The sequence below is a fragment of the Lissotriton vulgaris genome, chromosome 1_1 (assembly GCF_964263255.1).
Source record: "Lissotriton vulgaris chromosome 1_1, aLisVul1.2, whole genome shotgun sequence".
NCBI lineage: Eukaryota > Metazoa > Chordata > Amphibia > Caudata > Salamandridae > Lissotriton > Lissotriton vulgaris.
This window is the reverse complement of record NC_141685.1, coordinates 31,401,443-31,413,965: the sequence shown is the minus strand read 5'-3', so window position 1 is coordinate 31,413,965 and position 12,523 is coordinate 31,401,443.

Sequence of the window (12,523 nt, the reverse complement as noted above, 5' to 3'; positions counted from 1 at the left end):
ACAACATAGTTCTTGTATCATACAGAAAGTAGTACAAAGCATTCAGTGGTAAGGTGCGCTCTTCAGTATACCTTTCTGCTGCTTACAGTCATTCAATAGACCTCTCCCTACACATCTGCCCCAGAGGACCTGTCGCCCGTACATTCTTCAACTGTATACATTTGTCCGTCCTTTGCAGGGGTCTGGTGTTACCGCAGCCCCATTCCATAGCCCACCACGCTGCAGCCTCCAATCCTCTTTTAGTATCCTGTGTCCAGCATCGCCCCTTTGCGTGCCCTTCCTCCTCGGCATTTTAGCCTTTGTCCACTAAGTATGCCATTTTAAGGGCCCAGTTGTCCCTAGGGCGGTTCTGCACAGACTGAAGCTCATTAAAAGTGTCCAACTACTCATTACAGTAAGCCATGTCTGAGTGCCGATCCCCCAATTTTGGGGGAGGGCCCCTTGCCCAGCGCATTGCTACTCTGCGCTTAACTAATAGTAGTCCAATAGCTACTAGCTTCCTGACCGGTTTTCCTAGGTCCTTATCGTATCCCAATAAAGCTAGCATTGGTTCCATCTGTATAGTGAGGCTATTCTAGCCGTCAATGCCTGGAAAACTCCCTCACAGAATTGAAATATCGCTGGACAGTACCAAGCAGCATGTATAAACCCTTCTTCCTGCTCACTGCATCGCAGGCAGTTTGCAGATTCCCGTAGGCCATATCGGTACAATCTTTCCAGCATATAATACACACAGTTTATGTACTTAAAGTGTATCAACTGGTGTCCCCATTTACAGATCCCTCCTTCGTTCTAGCGCAGCAGGACTGCCATACCTTATATTCTACGGGCCTACCCAAGTCTCTCGGCTAGTCCGATCTTGCTTTAGTCACACACTCGAGACTGCAGAAGGCTCCAGCTGGGAACTGCGAGGCCCAGAAGGCAGTGGGCACGCCGGAGGACAGCTTGCCCCTCCCCCTAGCCACCGGGGGCTAAATAGACCTCTCGTGTCTCCCGCTCCGCGGGAGACGCTCGCGACTGCAGAAGCCTCCAGCTGGGAACTGCGAGGCCCAGAATGCAGTGGGCATGCCGGAGGACAGCTTGCCCCTCCCCTAGCCATCGGAAGGACATAAGCGTCTGGTCCCTCCCGCTGCGCAAGACGCGCATGGGCGGGCGGGCGGGCGTCGGGCTAAGCCTGGGCAAAGGGCAGGCCGTTTGTGGCCATCGGGGGCCGGAGGAGGCTGGGCTGGGCCCCCCCCCCCCTTGTTATCGCCTCAAGAAGGTACTGTTGACATTGCACAAGTGCCTTGATAGCACGAGAACCTAAGTAATGGGGAAGAGAAAAAGTATGGAGGGAGGGGGTGAGGGCCCAAGTGTACTGACAAAGAAGAAGAAGTCAAAAAAGTCTAAGAAAGTAGCAACACATGCAGGGGGGAACTGTGTTATGGACCGTATTGACGAGCTAATTGTGGAATGTGGAGCACTGCTTACAACCAACCACCTCTCTAACCAGAAGCCAGAAAGTGGATGTAAGAGCCCCATGGAAGTACGAAGGGGGGGGGGGATTAAACAAGGCCCAATAGTGGTCCCTGCCATGTTCCTGGGGAGAAAACAAGGGGACAGCGTTCTAGATCAAGGAAATGCTGAGGGGGGAAATGAGATCAGTAATTCTGGTATAGAACATAGAGCAATATGCCCCCTTGTGGTTGATCCAATTATTATTTGTACAAATAGGTTTTCAGCCCTAGCAAATACTGATAGCTGTAGTTCTACGATTGATGGTGAAAGAGCCCAACCCAGTACATGTGAGATTGTTGTTCCCCAAGGAGCTACTGAATCAACACTGGGGGGACTTCTTGACTTTCTCGTTCCCACTAAGGAAGACAGCACTGCCCTGACCATTGTGGTCAAACAATTATGTAAACTGGTTGAGGGCATGCAGGTTAAGATCGAAAGCCTTACCGTCGAGGTCCCTGTTCTACTTGCATAGCAAATAAGAAAGCAAATGGTATGCCTATAGATCAGGGCAATGTGGCAACTCAACGCATTGTGTCTCGCCCAAGCAGAGATAGTGTTTTGATCCAGGCTGGTGCTTTGTATAGCGAAGCGGCTAGGGCAAGGACAGGATTGTCGCAAGTCCCTTACACTAATATTGGCAAACAACCAATTGCAACGTTAGGGGAAACACAGCTAAGGGAAAGAAGTGGTGATTCCAAACTGAGCGGTAGACATCGTGACCAAGCTAGCGTGTCCAAACAAATTAACAATAAAATTCCTACAATGGACAGAGGTAAACAACAACACCATGCCGATATGAATGAAACACCGAAAGTTTATTTGGTGAATGTTCCAAATCAAGTGAATCTCTAACTAATAAGGCTATTCATTGGATTAGGCACACCAGGGGTTGTCGATCAGTGATAAGTGATGATATTGTTAGGGCACAAAGGCTTTCTACCCAAGGGGGCAAAACTGACTGTATTGAACTAGTTTTTAAACAGGCAAATTTGGCAGAGAATTTAATACTGTTGGAATTTAGAAGTTGCTCCCCAGATTATTCTACATTCTGTCCATCAACTGTGGTTTTTGCAATTTTCACCCCGAGTGGGCTGGGTATGCTCAGACGTGAGTCCCAGGCTCTCCACATCACTGGAGTCAAGCTATCCAGGCTGAAGAAGGCTGATAGCCAGAAACTGGTCCTTGGATGCTTGATTCCGGTCTAGGAAAGACATGACTTGGTAGTTCGGGCTGGACTGTTCCCATAAGGCACAGGGTCAAGGCTGATTTGCATATAGCCATTGTCTGAACTAGGGTGGTGTGGATCGCAAAAAACGATGGATTTAGGCCCAGATCTTTGTACTGGGGTGATTGTAAGACATTGTTCTACATTCTGTCCATCAACTGTGGTTTTTGCAATTTTCACCCCGAGTGGGCTGGGTATGCTCAGACGTGAGTCCCAGGCTCTCCATATCACTGGAGTCAAGCTATCCAGGCTGAAGAAGGCTGATAGCCAGAAACCGGTCCTTGGATGCTTGATTCCGGTCTAGGAAAGACATGGCTTGGTAGTTCGGGCTGGACTGTTCCCATGAGGCACAGGGTCAAGGCTGATTTGCATATAGCCATTGTCTGACCTAGGGTGGTGTGGAGTGCAAAAAAACAATGGATTTAGGCCCAGATCTTTGTACTGGGGTGAATATAAGACATTGTTCTACATTCTGTCCATCAACTGTGGTTTTTGCAATTTTCACCCCGAGTGGGCTGGGTATGCTCAGACGTGAGTCCCAGGCTCTCCACATCACTGGAGTCAAGCTATCCAGGCTGAAGAAGGCTGATAGCCAGAAACAGGTCCTTGGATGCTTGATTCCGGTCTAGGAAAGACATGGCTTGGTAGTTCGGGCTGGACTGTTCCCATGAGGCACAGGCTCACGGCTGATTTGCATATAGCCATTGTCTGACCTAGGGTGGTGTGGAGTTAAAAAAACGATGGATTTAGGCCCAGATCTTTGAACTGGGGTGAATGTAAGACATTGTTCTACATTCTGTCCATCAACTGTGGTTTTTGCAATTTTCACCCCGAGTGGGCTGGGTATGCTCAGACGTGAGTCCCAGGCTCTCCACATCACTGGAGTCAAGCTATCCAGGCTAAAGAAGGCTGATAGCCAGAAACTGGTCCTTGGATGCTTGATTCCGGTCTAGGAAAGACATGACTTGGTAGTTCGGGCTGGACTGTTCCCATGAGGCACAGGGTCAAGGCTGATTTGCATATAGCCATTGTCTGAACTAGGGTGGTGTGGAGTGCAAAAAATGATGGATTTAGGCCCAGATCTTTGTACTGGGGTGAATGTAAGACATTGTTCTACATTCTGTCCATCAACTGTGGTTTTTGCAATTTTCACCCCGAGTGGGCTGGGTATGCTCAGACGTGAGTCCCAGGCTCTCCATATCACTGGAGTCAAGCTATCCAGGCTGAAGAAGGCTGATAGCCAGAAACCGGTCCTTGGATGCTTGATTCCGGTCTAGGAAAGACATGGCTTGGTAGTTCGGGCTGAACTGTTCCCATGAGGCACAGGGTGAAGGCTGATTTGCATATAGCCATTGTCTGACCTAGGGTGGTGTGGAGTGCAAAAAAACGATGGATTTAGGCCCAGATCTTTGTACTGGGGTGAATGTAAGACATTGTTCTACATTCTGTCCATCAACTGTGGTTTTTGCAATTTTCACCCCGAGTGGGCTGGGTATGCTCAGACGTGAGTCCCAGGCTCTCCACATCACTGGAGTCAAGCTATCCATGCTGAAGAAGGCTGATAGCCAGAAACAGGTCCTTGGATGCTTGATTCCGGTCTAGGAAAGACATGGCTTGGTAGTTCGGGCTGGACTGTTCCCATGAGGCACAGGGTCAAGGCTGATTTGCATATAGCCATTGTCTGACCTAGGGTGGTGTGGAGTGCAAAAAAACGATGGATTTAGGCCCAGATCTTTGAACTGGGGTGAATGTAAGACATTGTTCTACATTCTGTTCATCAACTGTGGTTTTTGCAATTTTCACCCCGAGTGGGCTGGGTATGCTCAGACGTGAGTCCCAGGCTCTCCACATCACTGTAGTAAAGCTATCCAGGCTGAAGAAGGCTGATAGCCAGAAACTGGTCCTTGGATGCTTGATTCTGGTCTAGGAAAGACATGACTTGGTAGTTCGGGCTGGACTGTTCCCACGAGGCACAGGGTCAAGGCTGATTTGCATATAGCCATTGTCTGAACTAGGGTGGTGTGGAGTGCAAAAAATGATGGATTTAGGCCCAGATCTTTGTACTGGGGTGAATGTAAGACATTGTTCTACATTCTGTCCATCAACTGTGGTTTTTGCAATTTTCACCCCGAGTGGGCTGGGTATGCTCAGACGTGAGTCCCAGGCTCTCCATATCACTGGAGTCAAGCTATCCAGGCTGAAGAAGGCTGATAGCCAGAAACCGGTCCTTGGATGCTTGATTCCGGTCTAGGAAAGACATGGCTTGGTAGTTCGGGCTGGACTGTTCCCATGAGGCACAGGGTCAAGGCTGATTTGCATATAGCCATTGTCTGACCTAGGGTGGTGTGGAGTGCACAAAATGATGGATTTAGGCCCAGATCTTTGTACTGGGGTGAATGTAAGACATTGTTCTACATTCTGTCCATCAACTGTGGTTTTTCCAATTTTCACCCCGAGTGGGCTGGGTATGCTCAGACGTGAGTCCCAGGCTCTCCACATCACTGGAGTCAAGCTATCCAGGCTGAAGAAGGCTGATAGCCAGAAACTGGTCCTTGGATGCTTGATTCCGGTCTAGGAAAGACATGACTTGGTAGTTCGGGCTGGACTGTTCCCATGAGGCACAGGGTCAAGGCTGATTTGCATATAGCCATTGTCTGAACTAGGGTGGTGTGGAGTGCAAAAAATGATGGATTTAGGCCCAGATCTTTGTACTGGGGTGAATGTAAGACATTGTTCTACATTCTGTCCATCAACTTTGGTTTTTGCAATTTTCACCCCGAGTGGGCTGGGTATGCTCAGACGTGAGTCCCAGGCTCTCCATATCACTGGAGTCAAGCTATCCAGGCTGAAGAAGGCTGATAGCCAGAAACCGGTCCTTGGATGCTTGATTCCGGTCTAGGAAAGACATGGCTTGGTAGTTCGGGCTGAACTGTTCCCATGAGGCACAGGGTCAAGGCTGATTTGCATATAGCCATTGTCTGACCTAGGGTGGTGTGGAGTGCAAAAAAACGATGGATTTAGGCCCAGATCTTTGTACAGGGGTGAATGTAAGACATTGTTCTACATTCTGTCCATCAACTGTGGTTTTTGCAATTTTCACCCCGAGTGGGCTGGGTATGCTCAGACGTGAGTCCCAGGCTCTCCACATCACTGGAGTCAAGCTATCCAGGCTGAAGAAGGCTGATAGCCAGAAACAGGTTCTTGGATGCTTGATTCCGGTCTAGGAAAGACATGGCTTGGTAGTTCGGGCTGGACTGTTCCCATGAGGCACAGGGTCAAGGCTGATTTGCATATAGCCATTGTCTGACCTAGGGTGGTGTCTAGTGCAAAAAAACGATGGATTTAGGCCCAGATCTTTGAACTGGGGTGAATGTAAGACATTGTTCTACATTCTGTTCATCAACTGTGGTTTTTGCAATTTTCACCCCGAGTGGGCTGAGTATGCTCAGACGTGAGTCCCAGGCTCTCCACATCACTGTAGTAAAGCTATGCAGGCTGAAGAAGGCTGATAGCCAGAAACTGGTCCTTGGATGCTTGATTCTGGTCTAGGAAAGACATGACTTGGTAGTTTGGGCTGGACTGTTCCCATGAGGCACAGGGTCAAGGCTGATTTGCATATAGCCATTGTCTGAACTAGGGTGGTGTGGAGTGCAAAAAATGATGGATTTAGGCCCAGATCTTTGTACTGGGGTGAATGTAAGACATTGTTCTACATTCTGTCCATCAACTGTGGTTTTTGCAATTTTCACCCCGAGTGGGCTGGGTATGCTCAGACGTGAGTCCCAGGCTCTCCATATCACTGGAGTCAAGCTATCCAGGCTTAAGAAGGCTGATAGCCAGAAACCGGTCCTTGGATGCTTGATTCCGGTCTAGGAAAGACATGGCTTGGTAGTTCGGGCTTGACTGTTCCCATGAGGCACAGGGTCACGGCTGATTTGCATATAGCCATTGTCTGACCTAGGGTGGTGTGGAGTGCAAAAAAACGATGGATTTAGGCCCAGATCTTTGTACTGGGGTGAATGTAAGACATTGTTCTACATTCTGTCCATCAAGTGTGGTTTTTGCAATTTTCACCCCGAGTGGGCTGGGTATGCTCAGACGTGAGTCCCTGGCTCTCCACATCACTGGAGTCAAGCTATCCAGGCTGAAGAAGGCTGATAGCCAGAAACAGGTCCTTGGATGCTTGATTCCGGTCTAGGAAAGACATGGCTTGGTAGTTCGGGCTGGACTGTTCCCATGAGGCACAGGGTCACGACTGATTTGCATATAGCCATTGTCTGACCTAGGGTGGTGTGGAGTTAAAAAAAACGATGGATTTAGGCCCAGATCTTTGAACTGGGGTGAATGTAAGACATTGTTCTACATTCTGTCCATCAACTGTGGTTTTTGCAATTTTTACCCCGAGTGGGCTGGGTAGGCTCAGACGTGAGTCCCAGGCTCTCCACATCACTGGAGTCAAGCTATCCAGGCTGAAGAAGGCTGATAGCCAGAAACCGGTCCTTGGATGCTTGATTCCGGTATAGGAAAGACATGACTTGGTAGTTCGGGCTGGACTGTTCCCATGAGGCACAGGGTCAAGGCTGATTTGCATATAGCCATTGTCTGAACTAGGGTGGTGTGGAGTGCAAAAAAACGATGGATTTAGGCCCAGATCTTTGTACTGGGGTGAATGTAAGACATTGTTCTACATTCTGTTCATCAACTGTGGTTTTTCCAATTTTCACCCCGAGTGGGCTGGGTATGCTCAGACGTGAGTCCCAGGCTCTCCACATCACTGGAGTCAAGCTATCCAGGCTGAAGAAGGCTGATAGCCAGAAACTGGTCCTTGGATGCTTGATTCCGGTCTAGGAAAGACATGACTTGGTAGTTCGGGCTGGACTGTTCCCATGAGGCACAGGGTCAAGGCTGATTTGCATATAGCCATTGTCTGAACTAGGGTGGTGTGGAGTGCAAAAAACGATGGATTTAGGCCCGATCTTTGTACTGGGGTGAATGTAAGACATTGTTCTACAGGTAGGTTAGGCCAGAACCCCTGGCCTAACCTACAAATACTCCTCCTCATCGTTGCTGTCACTTAGACCCCCTGATAGCGCCGGACTCGCCCCACCCGCTCATGCCTTAAAGCGTGCCGCCTCTTATGGCATTTTGAAGCCTGAACTTACTCTTGGCAAAGCTCCCAAGCCTAAGTCCTTTTTACCTCCTTTGACCCCTCATGACTCTGAGACCACTCTCAAATGTTTATATTTAAATACCAGGTCCATGGTTAAACACCACTTGGATATCTTTCTCCTGCTCCAGGCCGAACAACCAGACTTTTTATTTCTCTCAGAGACCTGGCTTAATGTGGGATCCTTGCCTGATATTTTAGCTGCAGTTCCCTCGAACTACTACATTCTGCATGTCGACAGACCAGCCGGTAAAAGAGGCGGAGGGGTCGCTGCGATCATTCGCAACACTCATAAAGTCTCTTCCTTACCATCCTTAGACTTAATAGGATCAGACAACCTGATTTTTAAATTGGACACTAACACTGGATCACTACTTCTGATCCTCATATACCGCCCCCCTCAAAATATGCCCACTTTCACGGCATCCCTAGCAGAACAACTTGCCCCCTTGATAATTTCCCACAACAAAATCGTGCTGCTGGGAGATTTCAACCTTTGGTTGGACTCTGTTGAGTCTGACTCTCAGGCAGCCACGCTGAAAGAAACCCTCCTGGACATGAACCTCACCCAACATATTCACCTTTCAACTCATGATAAAGGGCATAGCCTAGATCAAATTTGGTCTCAAAACATTTCCTTGGCTATTAAGTCCATCACGCCCTGCATTTGGTTGGATCATTTTCAGATCAACTTCACTATGACCACTGAAAGAAGTAGAAAGCCCCTGCCCCAGCTAGGAGGTAAAACTAGAATTTGGAAGAATGTTGATATCCCCGCTTTTATTGGATCCTTAACCTCCTCCCTTCCCTCACTTGATCAGGGCATCGAAGAAATGGAAGAAGCCTTCTCAGGGTGGCTACTCCAGGCAGCTGATGCTCATGCCCCATGTACCAACTTTCCCCGCTCTCGCCCCAACGACGCTCACAGGTGGTTTACACCTCTTTTGAAAACCCTTAAACTCGAAGTCCGTCAATTGGAGCGAAAGTGGCGAACAGCCTATTCAGAACAAGATGGGGCTAACTATTGTAAGGTTCGTAAGGACTACCAAAAGCTTATTCTGAAACACAAAACCGACTACTTTTCAGAAAAAATTCTCAAGGCTCATAACAAATCTAGAGAATTGTTCAATATTGTGGAAAATCTCAGCACCAGTGACAGAACCTCCCTTCCGATGGTCCCCACCCAAGAGCTCTGCAACTCACTAAACTCTTTCTTCTTCGATAAAATCTGTACCATTAAACAAAGTATCCCTACCACCCAGCCACCTCTTCTTTTCGCAGACACCTTTCATAATTCTGTTACCCTGGACTCCTATCCCCCTATTGAAAGTGCCAACTTATCCAAACTCCTTACAAAGGTCAAATCTGGCTCCCCTGATGACATCTGCCCCCCTCACATTCTGAAAGAAGTGGGTACCAGCATCCCCGGGGGCTTACTTTCCATGCTGAACGGATCGCTTACACAGGGTAAAGTCCCAAACAATTTTAAAAAAGCCCTCCTCATCCCCCTTATAAAAAAGGCAGGAGCCAATCCACTTGATCCGCTCAATTACAGACCCATATCTCTGTTGCCATACTGTGCCAAACTTCTGGAGTCTCACGTATGTGACAGCATCTCCACATTTCTGGAAAAATCAGAGTATCTTGCACCTAATCAGGCTGGCTTCCGTCCTTGCCATTCTACTGAGGCGGTCATTCTTTCGGTGCAGAACACTTTGAGGCGGAACGCGGACGAAGGGATCCATCAGGCTCTGGTGCTACTGGACCTCTCTGCTGCGTTCGACACGGTCGACTATACCATCTTGGTCGACCGTGTCGAGCAGGCAGGCCTCAGGGGCCCCGCTGAGCTGGATCCGTTCATTCATCACTGACCGAACTCAATCGGTCAGACTGGCCTCCTTCACAGCTCCTACCATATCTACCATCTGCGGAGTACCTCAAGGCTCCTCGTTATCCCCCTCTGCTTTTTAATTTGTACCTACGCCCTCTTTTATACTCCCTCAGGAATGCAAAGGTAACCATCTTCAACTATGCTGATGATTTGCAGCTCATCTTCCCTTTGAACACCAAGGACTCTGTGGTAGAATTTCAAAACACCATGTCCCACATTCTGAGTTGGATGAGCTGCAATCATTTGAAACTTAACCCAGGCAAGACCGAACTGGTCTTGCCTGGACAGAGTACACTTAGTTGGAATCCCAGCTTCTGGCCCTCCTGCATGGGCGCCCCTCCACCTAAGTCATCCTCGGTCAAGAGCCTAGGCATCTTTATCAGCGAGGATCTCTCCCTAAAAAAACAGGTTGGAGCTGTTGTGTCTTCCATCTTTTTTCAGTTGAAGAAAATTAAAAAAAATTGCTTGTTTCTTCTCCTCAGCTGCCCTCACTCAGATCGTCATCTCCCTGGTCCTGTCCAGATTGGACTTTTCCAACAGTCTCTACCTTGGGCTCCAAACTGGAGAGCTTAAACGCCTCCAGCTGGTTCAGAACCAGGCAGCCAGACTTCTTTTGAACATCCCTAAGAGGCAATCAGTCAGACTTGACCTGAAACAGCTACACTGGCTGCCGGTTGAGCAACGTGTGGCCTTCAAAGCCGGGTGCATCCTATTCAAGTCTTTACATGACATTGGCCCCCTATTCATTAGAGACCTATTTAAAAGCTACAGCCCTTCCCGCAACCTCCGGTCCACCCATAAATCCCTCCTGATTGTTCCTCAGTTTAAGAGGAAGCGTCTCGGAGGCAGCTGCTTTGACCACCTTGCAGCTGCCTTCTGGAACTCTCTTCCCCTTCACCTAAAACTGAGTGACAATATCCTCAGCTTTAGACATTCCCTGAAGACCTGGCTCTTCTCTCAGGCACATCACTGAGCTGCTTCATCTCCACTAATTGACTGTCGCGCCTTGTTCCTTCCTACAGCGCCATGAAGCCCCCGGGCGTACGAGCGCTCAATAAATGATGATTAACATTAACATTAACATAACATTCTGTTCATCAACTGTGGTTTTTGCAATTTTCACCCCGAGTGGGCTGGGTATGCTCAGACGTGAGTCCCAGGCTCTCCACATCACTGGAGTCAAGCTATCCAGGCTGAAGAAGGCTGATAGCCAGAAACAGGTCCTTGGATGCTTGATTCCGGGCTAGGAAAGACATGGCTTGGTAGTTCGGGCTGGACTGTTCCCATGAGGCACAGGGTCACGGCTGATTTGCATATAGCCATTGTCTGACCTAGGGTGGTGTGGAGTTAAAAAAACGATGGATTTAGGCCCAGATCTTTGAACTGGGGTGAATGTAAGACATTGTTCTACATTCTGTCCATCAACTGTGGTTTTTGCAATTTTCACCCCGAGTGGGCTGGGTATGCTCAAACCTGAGTCCCAGGCTCTCCACATCACTGGAGTCAAGCTATCCAGGCTGAAGAAGGCTGATAGCCAGAAACTGGTCCTTGGATGCTTGATTCCGGTATAGGAAAGACATGACTTGGTAGTTCGGGCTGGACTGTTCCCATGAGGCACAGGGTCAAGGCTGATTTGCATATAGCCATTGTCTGAACTAGGGTGGTGTGGAGGGCAAAAAAACGATGGATTTAGGCCCAGATCTTTGTACTGGGGTGAATGTAAGACATTGTTCTACATTCTGTTCATCAACTGTGGTTTTTGCAATTTTCACCCCGAGTGGGCTGGGTATGCTCAGACGTGAGTCCCAGGCTCTCCACATCACTGGAGTCAAGCTATCCAGGCTGAAGAAGGCTGATAGCCAGAAACTGGTCCTTGGATGCTTGATTCCGGTCTAGGAAAGACATGACTTGGTAGTTCGGGCTGGACTGTTCCCATGAGGCACAGGGTCAAGGCTGATTTGCATATAGCCATTGTCTGAACTAGGGTGGTGTGGAGTGCAAAAAACGATGGATTTAGGCCCCGATCTTTGTACTGGGGTGAATGTAAGACATTGTTCTACATTCTGTTCATCAACTGGGGTTTTTGCAATTTTCACCCCGAGTGGGCTGGGTATGCTCAGACGTGAGTCCCAGGCTCTCCACATCACTGTAGTAAAGCTATCCAGGCTGAAGAAGGCTGATAGCCAGAAACTGGTCCTTGGATGCTTGATTCTGGTCTAGGAAAGACATGACTTGGTAGTTCGGGCTGGACTGTTCCCATGAGGCACAGGGTCAAGGCTGATTTGCATATAGCCATTGTCTGAACTAGGGTGGTGTGGAGTGCAAAAAATGATGGATTTAGGCCCAGATCTTTGTACTGGGGTGAATGTAAGACATTGTTCTAGATTCTGTCCATCAACTGTGGTTTTTGCAATTTTCACCCCGAGTGGGCTGGGTATGCTCAGACGTGAGTCCCAGGCTCTCCATATCACTGGAGTCAAGCTATCCAGGCTGAAGAAGGCTGATAGCCAGAAACCGGTCCTTGGATGCTTGATTCCGGTCTAGGAAAGACATGGCTTGGTAGTTCGGGCTGGACTGTTCCCATGAGGCTCAGGGTCAAGGCTGATTTGCATATAGCCATTGTCTGACCTAGGGTGGTGTGGAGTGCAAAAAAAACGATGGATTTAGGCCCAGATCTTTGTACTGGGGTGAATGTAAGACATTGTTCTACATTCTGTCCATCAACTGTGGTTTTTGCAATTTT